This window comes from Echinops telfairi, unplaced genomic scaffold, assembly GCF_000313985.2.
Source record: "Echinops telfairi isolate 266 unplaced genomic scaffold, ASM31398v2 ScPeMD7_27;HRSCAF=92, whole genome shotgun sequence".
NCBI lineage: Eukaryota > Metazoa > Chordata > Mammalia > Afrosoricida > Tenrecidae > Echinops > Echinops telfairi.
In genome coordinates, this window is record NW_022103924.1 from 2,516,608 (window position 1) to 2,529,474 (window position 12,867).

General features: G+C 40.1%; 1 pseudogene; it reads left to right on the forward strand.

Annotated features, from left to right (window-relative positions):
- Positions 1 to 7,852: 7,852 nt before the first annotated feature.
- On the forward strand, positions 7,853 to 9,669 carry LOC115869465 (annotated as a pseudogene).
- The last annotated feature ends 3,198 nt before the right edge of the window (positions 9,670 to 12,867 follow it).

The window sequence follows — 12,867 nt, forward strand, 5'->3', positions numbered from 1 at the left end:
AAGAACATGATTGTTTTTTTAATTTAATGGTTTAGGAAATAGAACCATAAGGAAAAAGTAGGCAGATTCTATAGTATGAAACTTTAGATGGAAAGACAACTCAGAGGAATGGAAAATTATCAGTTGTGAGATTCTTACTCTGCAACTGAAAACAATTTTGATAAGAAAGATGCGAGTGGGGGACATCGAAAGAACCTAGTGCAAATAAGTTCAGATTTATAAACAACCATAAAAATATGGAAATACAGGATAAATTTAACAGAGAAGGGATTCTCAATCACTTTCAGCCAATGAACCTCTTCTTTTTTGAAGGAGCACTAAACAAAGTTTATTTTACAAAACTAATTAGAGCTCACCTCCTCATAGGAGTGGCAGATGGGCAGGGAGGAGATATTGCATTCACTTAGTCCCCATGGTAAAGCCTGCAACAACTTACCAACATTCATGTCCTTGACTTCCAACGTACATGACTAGGCTACATTTCTCAGCTCCCCTTGCAGGTATATGGAGTTGTGTATTTGAATTATAGCCAAAGGAATTGTATCACATCCAAGCCCATAAAAGCTTTCTTCCAGGTTATTTTTCCTTCCAAGCTAACTGGAGTGATAATGTCCTTGGTGACTGTATGAATTGAAACTACTTGACATGGCTCTTCTATCCATAGTCTTGCAACTTGCACCAAATGATTGGGTGGAAAAAGGCAAATAGTATGCCTGAAACCTCCATAATCATGAGTACTGTCTGAGTTGTGTGTGGCCATTGCAACATATCATCAAATCCAGCTGAGAAGTAGAGTGATATGGGAGGGATAATTGGTCTGCATAAAGAAAGATGGAGGTTAGAGGCAAATTTGACTTCCGCCTCTTGAGAATCATCCTTGAGCAGATGTAGAGTTGGCTTCCTCGCCTTACCAATGCTAAAAAGAAGTCAGATGTGGCCTCCGTGCTATTCATTCAGCAACTTTGGAAACCATATGTTAGGTACTGCGTCTTCATCTGAGCTCAGAATAATCAAGTGGAGGAAGGCTGCTCTGCTGTCCTGTAGATCATCCAGAACCATCAGGTGAAAGAAATAAACTTCCATATTGTTGCCATCACATGTTTGGGTACGTGCGTTACCACAGCCTATTTAAGGTTTTGTGTCAACTTGACAGGGCCAGGGTCCTCTGGATCCTGGTTTTGCAGTTAATATCTAGTAATCTCCTGGGATAGGATCTCTTTGGGGTGTGATGTGTTTCAAATATAAGTGGATGATGTGGGAAACTTGCAACATTTTTGCTAAGTTGAGATCCTGCATCTGGCTCATGACCTCCAGTGTTTTGGCCTTGAGCCAGTGACTTGCCATATTGCCTGGTGATCCTGGGAATCAGAAGCTTGCCATGTTACCTACTGAACTAGGATTCATTCTATTTTAGAGCCAGAAGCCTGTTCTATGACCTGACAATCTTTGGTTCATCAGCTCCTGCAACTACTCAAGTCAAGAGACACATCAAACTTGGCATTTTGCCCGCCAACTTTGAATTTGTCTGCCTCTACAGTTGTGTAAGTTATTTCCTTGATATAAACCTCTATACAGCTATATAGGCCCTCGTGGCAATGTCAGGTAAGCATTGGGTTGCTAACCTCAAAATCATTGGTTCAAACCCACCAACTGCTCTGAGGAAGAAAGAAGAGGTTATCTGCTCCTATGAAGCTTTACCATCTACAGTTGCTCTGAGTTGGAATCAACTTGATGGCAGTGAATTTGGTTTGGGTGTCTACATATGCAAAAATGAGCCCTGGTGGTATAGTGGCTGCCGACTGTAAGGAAGAAATTTGAAGCAGTTTGATGTAGTTCAGATTTAAAGCCTCATAAGCCCTAGGGAAAACTTCTGCTCTCTGCTTGCAGGGTCTATTGATGGGAATCGACTCAGTGGCAGTAGGTATAAGTATATGTGTTGGTCTGGGTAGACTAGAGAAACAAATTCATGGAGACTCATATGTGAATAAGAAAGAGGTTTATATACAAGAGCAGTTGAATATTGAGAAATATCCAGCCCAGTCCAGATCAAGTCCATGTCCGATACCAATCCATAAAATCCTCTTCAGACTCACGCAACACATGCAGTGATGCCTAATGCAGGAAGATCACAGACCAGTGGGTATAAAGTCAGTGGTGTGGCAGTAGAAGCATATCAGCACTGCCAGGGGTCTCCATGTGACTCCTCCAGTTCCTAGGGCTTCATCACGGTAGGTCCATGTGGCTCTCACTCAGGGATGTCTCACACGAAGTGAGTTGAGAGAAAGTCTCCAAAGGAGTGAGCAGAGACAGAGAAGTGTCTCTCACCTCCAAGAAGGAAAAAATAGAAGTTGCCAGTATTTTCAGGAGAAGGCCATGCCCACACAGAGGCCTCATTGGCTATGACCCAAATGACAGACTAGACTCTACCCCTTCACTCTTAATCCTATCAAGGCCCAAATTGACACCAGATTATGTAACTACCACACTACATATACATAAACAGATGTCACTGGTTTTGCTTCTCTAGAGCAGAACATTCTTCATAATGCTATCCGTCATTTGTTATGACCTACCTAATCAAATGCCTTTATGTAGTCAGTAAAACACAGGTAAACATCTTGCAGAATTTTCCATCTGCAAATATTTTGCAGCTTTATTCCTCAATCCAGCTCCTTCTGAATCTATCTTGACTATCTGGACGTTCCCTATTGATGAAGGCTGTAGCCATTTTTTAAATTATCTTTAGTAAAATTTCACTTCCATGTCATATTAGTAATATTACTTAATTTCTGCATTCCATTGGATCCTTTTCTAATGGAAACAAATAACAATCTCTTCTAGTTGATTAGCCAGGTAGCTATCTTCCAAATATCTTTGCATAGACTAATGAGTGTTTCCAGGGCTGCATTAATTATTTGAAACATTTCAATTGATAGTCCTTCAATTCTTGGAGGTTTATTTCTGGCTAATTCCTTCATCTTTCAGTATTATCTGGAACTTCATCTTTCAGTATTATCAATTCTTGATAGCTGTCTCTTGAAATGATTGAATATTGGCCAGTTCTTTTGGGTGCAGTGACTCTGTATATTCCTTTCATTTTTTTATTGTGTTTTTGGTAAATGGTTTAAGGAGCAAATTAGGTTCCCATTTGACAATTTCTGCACAATTTTTCCTGTGGCATTAGTTACATTTTCACAATGCATCAGTATTCTCTTTGTTTTCTGATTGCTCAATTTCCTCTCCCTGTCTCCTTGTCATCTCATCTTTGCTTAAGCGTAAATATTGACTTTTGGAGTAATATACTTACAGTTAATAGTCTATTTTCTGTGCTAATCTGTTGCTTTGATAAAAGGCAATTGCAGGGTACAGTTTCAGTTCAAAATTAAAAGAGATTTTAGAGAGTCCTCTGCTCTCAACTGGTTCTCTCTTTTTAATGCTCCCTGGGTCCTGGGTCATTCAGTTTTTGTCCATAGAATTCTTCAATATTTCAGCTCAGGCTTGAAGTTTTTCTTCAGTTTTATTTCAGCTTGAAAAATCCTAAGCATGTTTTTCCCTTTGTGTTTTTTTTTAATTCAATACTTTTATTGGGACCTCTTGCGTCTGTTATCACAATCCATACAATCATCTATTGTGTCAAGCACATTTGTACATTTGTTGCCATCATCATACTCAAAACATTTTCTTTCTACTTAAGCCCTTGGTAACAGCTGCTTTACCACTTGTGTTAGAATGGCTGACCTGTATTGTGGGACCACCTTTTATTATCTTCTAATCAGTTCCTTTATGCCATCATTTCTTCCTGTTCCTTTGAATACTATCCGTTTAAGGAAAGTATTCAGTCTCCTCTGATAGTCATTTTAGCCTGTTCGTTCTTTCCTGCCCTTTCAATGACTTTTTGCTTTCTTCACTCCACAACTTTTCAGGTCTTCAGTAATCAGTGCATCAAATTTATTCTTAAGATGGTCTCTAAATCCGGGCTATATATATATATTTCATGGATTCACCTTAATTTTCTTCATCTTCAACTTGAACTTGCATATGAGCAGTGAGTGACTCAATATGCTACAAACAGACTGAGAATGAAGAAGACTTGAAGCATTTCCTGAGGAAGAGCAAAGACTAAAGCCTTTACTGTGTATTACCTCCTTACATAAAGAAAACAAAAATCTTCACACCTGGACCGATAAACATCATGATAAACAGTTAAATGTTGCAGTTGTCAAGGATTTCATTGTACTCAGATAAGCAATAAATTCTCAGGGAAGCAGCAATTGAAAAACCAAACAACATATTGCATTGGAGAAAATCTAATCAAAGGCCTCGTTAATATCTTCAAAAGCAGAGATCCCATGATGACTAAGGTGGGCCCAATCCATGCAGTGGTCTTTTCAATTGTCTCATATACATGGAAAAACTGGACAATGGGGGGAAAAGACTACAAAAGAGGTACTGAGAATTTGAATTATAGTACTGGCCAATAATATTGAATATACCATGAATTTCCAAAAGAAGGAACAAATCTCTCTTGGAAGAAGTACAACCAGAATTCTCCTTAGAATAGAAGACTGAGAGACCTTTTCTCACACCTTTTGGACATATTATTGGCCAGGCCAATCCCTGAAGAAAAACACCATGCTTCATAAATTGAGGGTCAGGAAAAAAATAGGAAGACCTTCAACAAGAGGACCCAATGGCTGGAACAATGAGTTCGAGCATACCTGCTAATGTGAGGGTGGCTGAGGACTAAGCAAAATTTGCATTCCATTATACATAGGGTCATATGAGTTATAACCAACATGACAGTTCCCAACAATAAACAACAAATACAAGGTTACAAAATACACTAGCCAAATCAAACCTACTGCCATCAAGTCAGTTATAATTCATAGGTTTTCTGAGGCTGTAAACCTTTATAGGAGCAGATAGTCTCACTTTTCTCCTGTGGAGAGTCTGGTGGGTTTAAACTGCTGATCAACACTTATCTGACAGTGGATCCTCAAAAAATAAAAAATAAAAACTTTAAATGCAGGTGCAGGTATCCCTGCAGCATCTTTTCTCTGTCTAGTCTGCACTTCTGGGGTCTCTCTCAGGCCAGAGGATGGCTGTGTTTTCTCAGAAGTCTGTCTTGCATAGGATCTAAGAGTTTATGCTGGCATTGGCCATGGCAGAAAACAACAGAGTCAACTACAGGATTTTCCATGTGGAAGACCGTACTCAGGAGATGATGAGACCAATCTACGTACTGACATCACCAACAAGTAAGCACAACAAAGATTCTGAGAAGGTACAGAGGACTTGGAAGAGAAGCCACCACAGACCTGAAAAATGATGCTCAAGAGAAGGAGACGCCTTTCTTTTTGGTGGCCAGATCATTCATTGGAACAGCACAACTTGGAGTAAAAGGATATGTACCCTCTCCATCTGATCCTTTAAGGACATGTGAAGGGATTGTCAAATTGTATTAATTTCATTGAGAAATCAGGCAAGATTCTTAGAGAAATCCCAAATCCATGGGCCCTGATGTGATGCAATTAAGATAAAAAACTACCATTTACCTTTTTCTAAATATTCCTATTGGTGTTTTTCTACAATAATCATAATGTATCTTTGGGGGACACCTTCTTAATTACCGCCTTCTTCCCATTTCTCCTCCCCTCAAACTCCCGCAATAGTTTTAGTTCATATCTAAAACCAAACCTACTGCCATTAAATTCATTCTGATTCCCAGTGACCCAATTGGACCACATAGGCTATAGCTCTTTTTACCAGCCAAGATTAGTTGACAGTAAGGACAGAGTCATTGGTCCATGGCAACACCTTTCCTCAGCCAGTAGCCAAATATCTCTCAAGTCCTCAGCCTCTATGACTCCATGGACTAGGAAGCCAGCCCCAGCCCACTCCTCTGCTTCACAGTCTCATATTCTTACCACTAGTCTAGATCTCAAACATGCCACACTGGTGGCTTTTCTTCCAATGATCCTGGGGGTTTTCTTTTTTCCTGCTCAGACAGCTCTTCTTTATAACCTGGTTACAGAGAAATGGATAGAAGAGCCATATGTTAGTATGGATAAATTGGAGAAACAAATCCACAGAAACTGATATCTGATATGTATAAGAGAGAGTTTTATATAAAGAGTCAGTGCACATCAAGAAAACATCCCAAACTTGTGCTGCCCAAGCCAACATGTCAAACATTAGCCCATATGTCCTACACAAATCCACAGTCCTCCTCCATCTCACAAAACACACACTATGACACTAACTGCAGGAGGAAAGCCCAGTCAGAGAATGTGTAAGCATCTCAGCACTGGCAGGGGTCTCCACACGGGTGCTCCAGCACCCAGGGCTGCATCAGGGTAGGTCCATGTGGCTTCTCCTCAGGGATGTCTTGCAGGAAGTGAGCCTTGCCAGCTGAAGCAGGGAACTGGCTAAGGCAGCTGCACCCTGGTCTGACCATGAGAACGCAAGAGACCCAAGAACTAGAAAGGCAAGGCTCACTGAGCCATTTATCTCTCCGCCCTTCAATTAACTCCACATGTGTTTATTGGCCAGGTTGGCATAATAAACTTTAAGTATCTCAAGCCAGATTAAGAAATATCACACTACCACAGGAAGACCACAGAAAAATTGATGCATTTGGGATCAGGTACTGGGGAAGGATATTGAAAATAGCATGGACTGCCAGGGAATGAACATATCTGTCTAGGAGGAAGTACAGCCAGAATGCTCCTTCAAAACAAGGATGGCAAAACTTTGTCTCACATACTTTGGACATGTTATTAGGAAAGACCAACCCCTGGAAAATTATACCATGCTTGGGAAAGTAAAGGGTCATCAAAACTGGGTTCACGCATAATAACAATGGTGAGGATGGAACTGGATGTTGTTTTGTTTTGTTTTGTTGTTCTTGGAGTCACTAGGGGTTGGAGCTGGCTCAATAGCACTTAACAACAGCTCTCTTAATAAAAAGGTTAGTGTTTCAAAGCCACCCATCTGTATCATGGAAGAAACACCTGACAACAGCTTCTATAGAGAGTATAGCCAAGAAAATCCATGAGGTCACCATGAGTTCAAATTAAATTGGACATCCCCTTACAGAAGGGTCACAAGGAAGAGAGGAGCCAGTCAGGGTGCAGTAAAGTACCGATGAAATGTACAACTTTCCTCTAGTTCTCTAATGCTTCCTCCCCCTCTCCCCCGCCACAACTATCATGACCCCAATTCTACCTTACAAATCTAGCTAGACCAGAGCAAGTACATGGGTACAGATCAGAGCTGGAAACACAGGGAATCCAGGACAGATAAACCCCTCGGGACCTATAATGAGAGTAGCTATACTAGGAGGGTGAAGGAATGGTGGAGGGAGAAAAGGTAAACCAATCACAATGATCTACATATAACACACCGCCCCCCCAGTCGTGCAGACAATAGAAAAGTAGGTAAAGGGAGACAGCAGTCAGTGTAAGACATGAAAAAAATTTTATAAAATATCAAGGGCTCATGAGGCAGGAAAGGGGAGGGGAGGAGAAAATAAGCTGATACCAAGTGCTCAAATACAAAATGTTTTTAAAATGATGGCAACATACATACAAGTGTGCTTGATGATCTAGAACAGTGGTTCTCAACTGTGGATTGCGACCCCTTCTGGGGACAAATGACCCTTTGACAGGGGTCGCCCAATTCATAACAGTAGCAAAATTACAGTTATGAAGTAGCAACGAAAATCATTTCATGGTTGGGCGGTGGGAGGGGGGGGTGTCACCACAACATGAGGAATTGTATTAAAGCGTTGCAGCATTAGGAAGGGTGAGAACCAATGATCTAGAGGAAAAGATTCTTTCTGAAGCAAAGCATGGCTAAGCATGAGATACTGACCAGCCGTTCTGATGTTAGCAGACTACTTCATGAGAGTTCATGGTTTGAGTGTGAACCTAAGATCTATAACCCTGGGATACCAAGAATGGAACACACTTGCTCAGGAACTAGGATTCCCCCCCACCATGGAGGCATTTGGCTAACAAAAGCTTTGTCTGTCACCGAAGTGTGCAAAGATAACCAAATTAGTTCAAGAACAAATTGGTCCAATTCCACTGTGGGTCATTGGGGTGATGACAGCTGTACTGGGGCTGACACCTTACATTCTGACTGAGGTGACTTGTTGAGGGACCTCCAGAAATTGGGTATAATCACAGAAGATGAGCCTAAAAAATTCTAACTGCTTGAACATCATGGTTCTCACTGGCACTATTTGCAATGATTTCTGTGGCACTAACACGACCACTGACACCGACTCTATGCTGCACCAGATCAGAGCCACCATTGGGCATTTGTGTTGGAAGGGTACTATGGATACCTGGCCCTGGTCATCTCCATATCCTATGGAACCAACTAGATTTTTATTCCAGAATGTCGACCAGATGCTGACTGGGAGGAATACCCTGTCACTGTCTCAGTGAGACAGAGACCCATAGTTCTTTTCTCAACATCATCATGGAATGTATCCAGGTAACCAAGAATGAGAAGACCATGAATGAGAAGAAATGTAATGAAGGCATGAAGCTGAGAGGCCAGAGCTTCATGAACAACTAGGAGGTATAAAAGCTTCTAGTTCATGTCAGACCTCCAGTGTCTAAAATGTTTTCACACATTTTGGCCATGATTAACATGGGGACCCCTACAGGCATGAACCCTGCAGTCTGCTCCATTGTGAGAATTGAACTTATCCAGAACAACCATGTGCTGCTTGTGCACGACAACTTCTAGGGCATGGCCAAGGGGTCAGATTGAGGAAGTTGGCTGGAGCTGTCAGGAGCTGGACTGAGCGAGGTGGTTCCAAACTTGAAGCTACAAGGACCTACCCAAGAAAAGCTCAGTGCAAACACAACAAAGTTGAACTTTCAGGGCCTTCTAATAAATGGGGGCAGTTTGAGGTTTACGCAGGAGGCCTGGAGCTAATGGAGGGCCAAAAGCAGTTTGACTAGCCTTTCATCTCACTGTTGGTCATTCCTGCTGTGGTATTCAACAATGTCCTTGGCTCAGAGAGTGATAACATCAGGCAATCAGAAGCAGGCACTATATAGTGGGTTGTAATCCTGGAGACAATGGGTGACTACTGTGGCTACCTGGAAACCATGGCAGCACTGGCAGCTGGGCTAATGCAGCCTACATCTTTGAGGAGACTTTCTTTATTCTGGACCATTTGGCAAAAGTTGAACATCGGATGCAAAGAGTGCGAAAAGGGTCCTAGGGTTATGAAATGAGAAGTGCCACGAGTGTGATACCACTGACTTCATTTTCAACCTGTGCTCTGTGGAGGGAAAAGGCATCTTCAATAGCAAGAAGAACATGCCCAAGTACATTTGGCAGGAATTTGCCACTAAGATGGGAGCCAAGGCTATGAACTGGATGTCCAGGACAATCAAAGAAAGTTATTATAATGAGTGGATCTTTAACCGACATTCCAGACTCAAGCTTTGTATTGGGATGAATGTCTAAGAAGGCCCTGGTTTGGGGGATCATATCCCCAAGGTATGGTGCCTGAAACTGAGGTCCATCCTGAAATTTTTAGCCAAGTATGAGATTCACTTGGACATCTCAAAGTGTGTCCACCAAAAGTACATCAATAGGAAGTGCTCTGGGGATGTTCCTATCTACACTTCTCTGACGTGAAGGGAAGAGATTATACAATCATGGTCTGCTCACCCATTTGTAGATACAAGTCAATATATCCTCAATGTTTTAGTTAATTTTTTCATTAGGTTTCCTTTTATTCTGAAACTGCAACTATGATCAGCTCTGGGAGTGGTGTATGGAAGCTCCTCATAGGCAGAATTTCTCATGATTCTTACCCCAGCTTTCTACTGTTACATAAGATTGAGCTCTAGTATCACTGATTGATTGCAGTTGTTCAGTTAGAATTCCCCTAAAAAATAACTTTATTTATTTGTGATAACAAAGAGTTTCGGTTCTTCTACTACTTATACTACAATAAAAAGCTATCACTACACTAGTAAGTGCCAACTGGTTGAAAATCAAAGCCCAGCATTCGGCTTATATATTATATTAGTATTTACTGTTTGTATGTTATAGCCCTATAAGTTTTTCAAGAATCCATGGTGATACCATGGGTTAAACACTGGGCTACTAACTGAAAAGTCAGTGGTTCAAACCTACTAGTAGCTCCATTGGAGAAAAATGAAGTTATCTGCCCTTGTCAAAACTTGTAGTCTGGGAAACCCTAAGGAGAATTTTTCTTCTGTCCTATACAGTCACCAGGAATCGGAATCAATTCAATGACAGTGACTTTGATTTTGTTTGGCTTGTTTGATTTGGTATCAACTTTCAAAAACTCAAACGGTCATAATCCACCCTGACATTAACGCCCAGAGTCAACATCTTAAATTATATTCATTAAATCATAAATTACATGTTTATTAAAATTTCTGAAACTAGGAAGGATACCAAATCCAAAATTATCCCAAAATAAACTAAAGGAACAACCAAGATGAAGGTAAAAAAAATTCAATATTTTGTCAAGTTTATATTCTTGTTTATATATATAAGTGACTTTTTTTACCTAAGAAAATTATAATTATAATTATTTTGTAAATTTAGTAAATTATTTACAAATCATTCAATAAGGATGATACATAATATGAAAATATGTTCTTTTCAAAAGGTTAATTTATTCCTAGATCTCTTCTAATTCCATGAACTTCAATTTTCAGTGTTCTTAAAATAAAACTTTGCATTTTATTTTTCTTAATCCTCTAAGCAGAGATTCTTAAAAAGCAAAAATCCCATTTATGCTAAACCACCAGCTCCAAAACTAATAATTCACAGGATGCTATTTCACAAGGATTAATGGGTATATGAACAACATAGGTGGTTCAGTGGTACAATTCTCACCTTTCATGTATGAGACCTGGGTTCAAATCCTGACCACTGTGCCTCTGGAGCAGCACTAACTATCTATCAGGTGACACTTTCAAGTTCCTGTGATGCTGAGCAGGTTTCAGCAGGTCTCCCAGACTAAGACAGACTAGGAAGAAAGGTATGGTGAAAATCAATCAATGGATCACAACAATCTGATCCACACTGATCGTGAGGATGGTGTGGGACTGAGCAGCATTTGTTCTTTTGTGCAGACAGTCCCCATGAGTGGTGCTGGGGATGGAAGGCCTGGTTCAATGGTAGTTAATAACAAGTATCACATAAAAAAAGTGTTCCACAGTCAAGTTGATTGGGAATGCCTAGGTCAAACTTGTTTTCAAATATCATTTCTTTTTGGCTTCCCAAAGTCTTTGCATATGCTTAAATGTACTACTGTGAATGAAGGGGCTATAGTAGGGTTCCAATCTACAACTTTTGAGCCAAATCTGACTCAATGCCTATAGTTTGAATGCAGTTCATGCATTTGTTGACATTTTGTCTATGGCTATTTTCACTGCCTCATTTTTTGTATATAAAGTTTTATTGGAACAAAGTCTTGCACATTCCTTTCTCCAATCTCTATGACTACTTTTATGCTACAGTGACAGAAACTTAATAGGTGCCGTAGAGACTACATCCTGTAAAACCAAAGTTGCTACCCAGGAGGTCAGAAATTCAAAACCACCAGCCACTCTGCAGGAAAAAGAGGGCTTTCTACTCCTGTAAAGATTTACAGTCTTGGAAACCCACAGAAGCAGCTCGTCTCTGTCCCATAGGGTCACTGTGAGCTAGAATTGACTGAATAGCCATGAAGATAGTGGTATTTGGGTGTAGATGTCAGACCTTTCTCCACATAGATGCTTCACTGAAACTTACTCAGTATCATAGCAACACACAAACTCCCACTGACAGGAAAGCAGTGGCTGCACCTAAGATGCATTGGCTAAGAGCAGGCTTTCACTATTCCTAAAGCTACCACGTATCTCTCAGTTTGCTGTGCTGTGGATGTTTGAGTGTTGCTATGATGCTACAGCTTAGTACATGGTACTTCAAATACCCTTGTGGAAAAGTTTCAGTAGAGCTTGTAGATTAAAAACAGGCAATGAAGAAAGAGTAGGCTGTCTACTTCTGAGGGACTGCCCCTGAAAACCTTATGACGAGTAATGAAACATTGTCAGATACAGCGCTGGCTGATGAGCCCTTCAGGTAGGAAGGCACACAAAATGCTACTGAGAAAGGATAACTTTTTCAAAATAGAATCAAACATAATGGAGTAAAGCTTTCAAGACATTTGCATGACAAAATGAAAAGAAATAGCTATGAACATCTATCAATAATATAAATGTGGAATGTAAAAAATGTAAGCTAAGGAAAACTGGAAGTCAGGAAAACTGTAAAGATCAATATCTAAGGCATTAGTGAACTGAAATAAGTCAGCATTGACCCTTTTCAAACAGATAATCATCTAATTTACTTTGTCTGGAATGACAATTTCAAGAGGACCAGGGTTGCATTTATCATCCAAAAAGAACATTTAAAAAAAAAAAACATTTCAAAATCTACCTTGAAGGAAAATGTTATCTATGATGAGATGATATCAATTTGCATACAAGGAAATCCAGTTAATATAACTATTATTCAAATGTATGCACCAACCACTAAAGTTAGTGAAGAAGAAATGAAAAATTCTACCAACTTCTTCCATCTGAAATTGATCACAGTCAAAATGCATTGATAATTATTGACAATAGGAATGTGAAAGAGGAAAAAACAGTAGTTGGAAATTATGACCTTGGTGATCAAAATAAAGCTGGAGATTGCATGATAGAATTTGTAAGATCAGTGACTTCTCCACTGAAAACGCCCTCTTCAACATAAATAGCAACTATACACACGATCCTGTCCAGATGGAATACACAGAAATCAAATTGACTA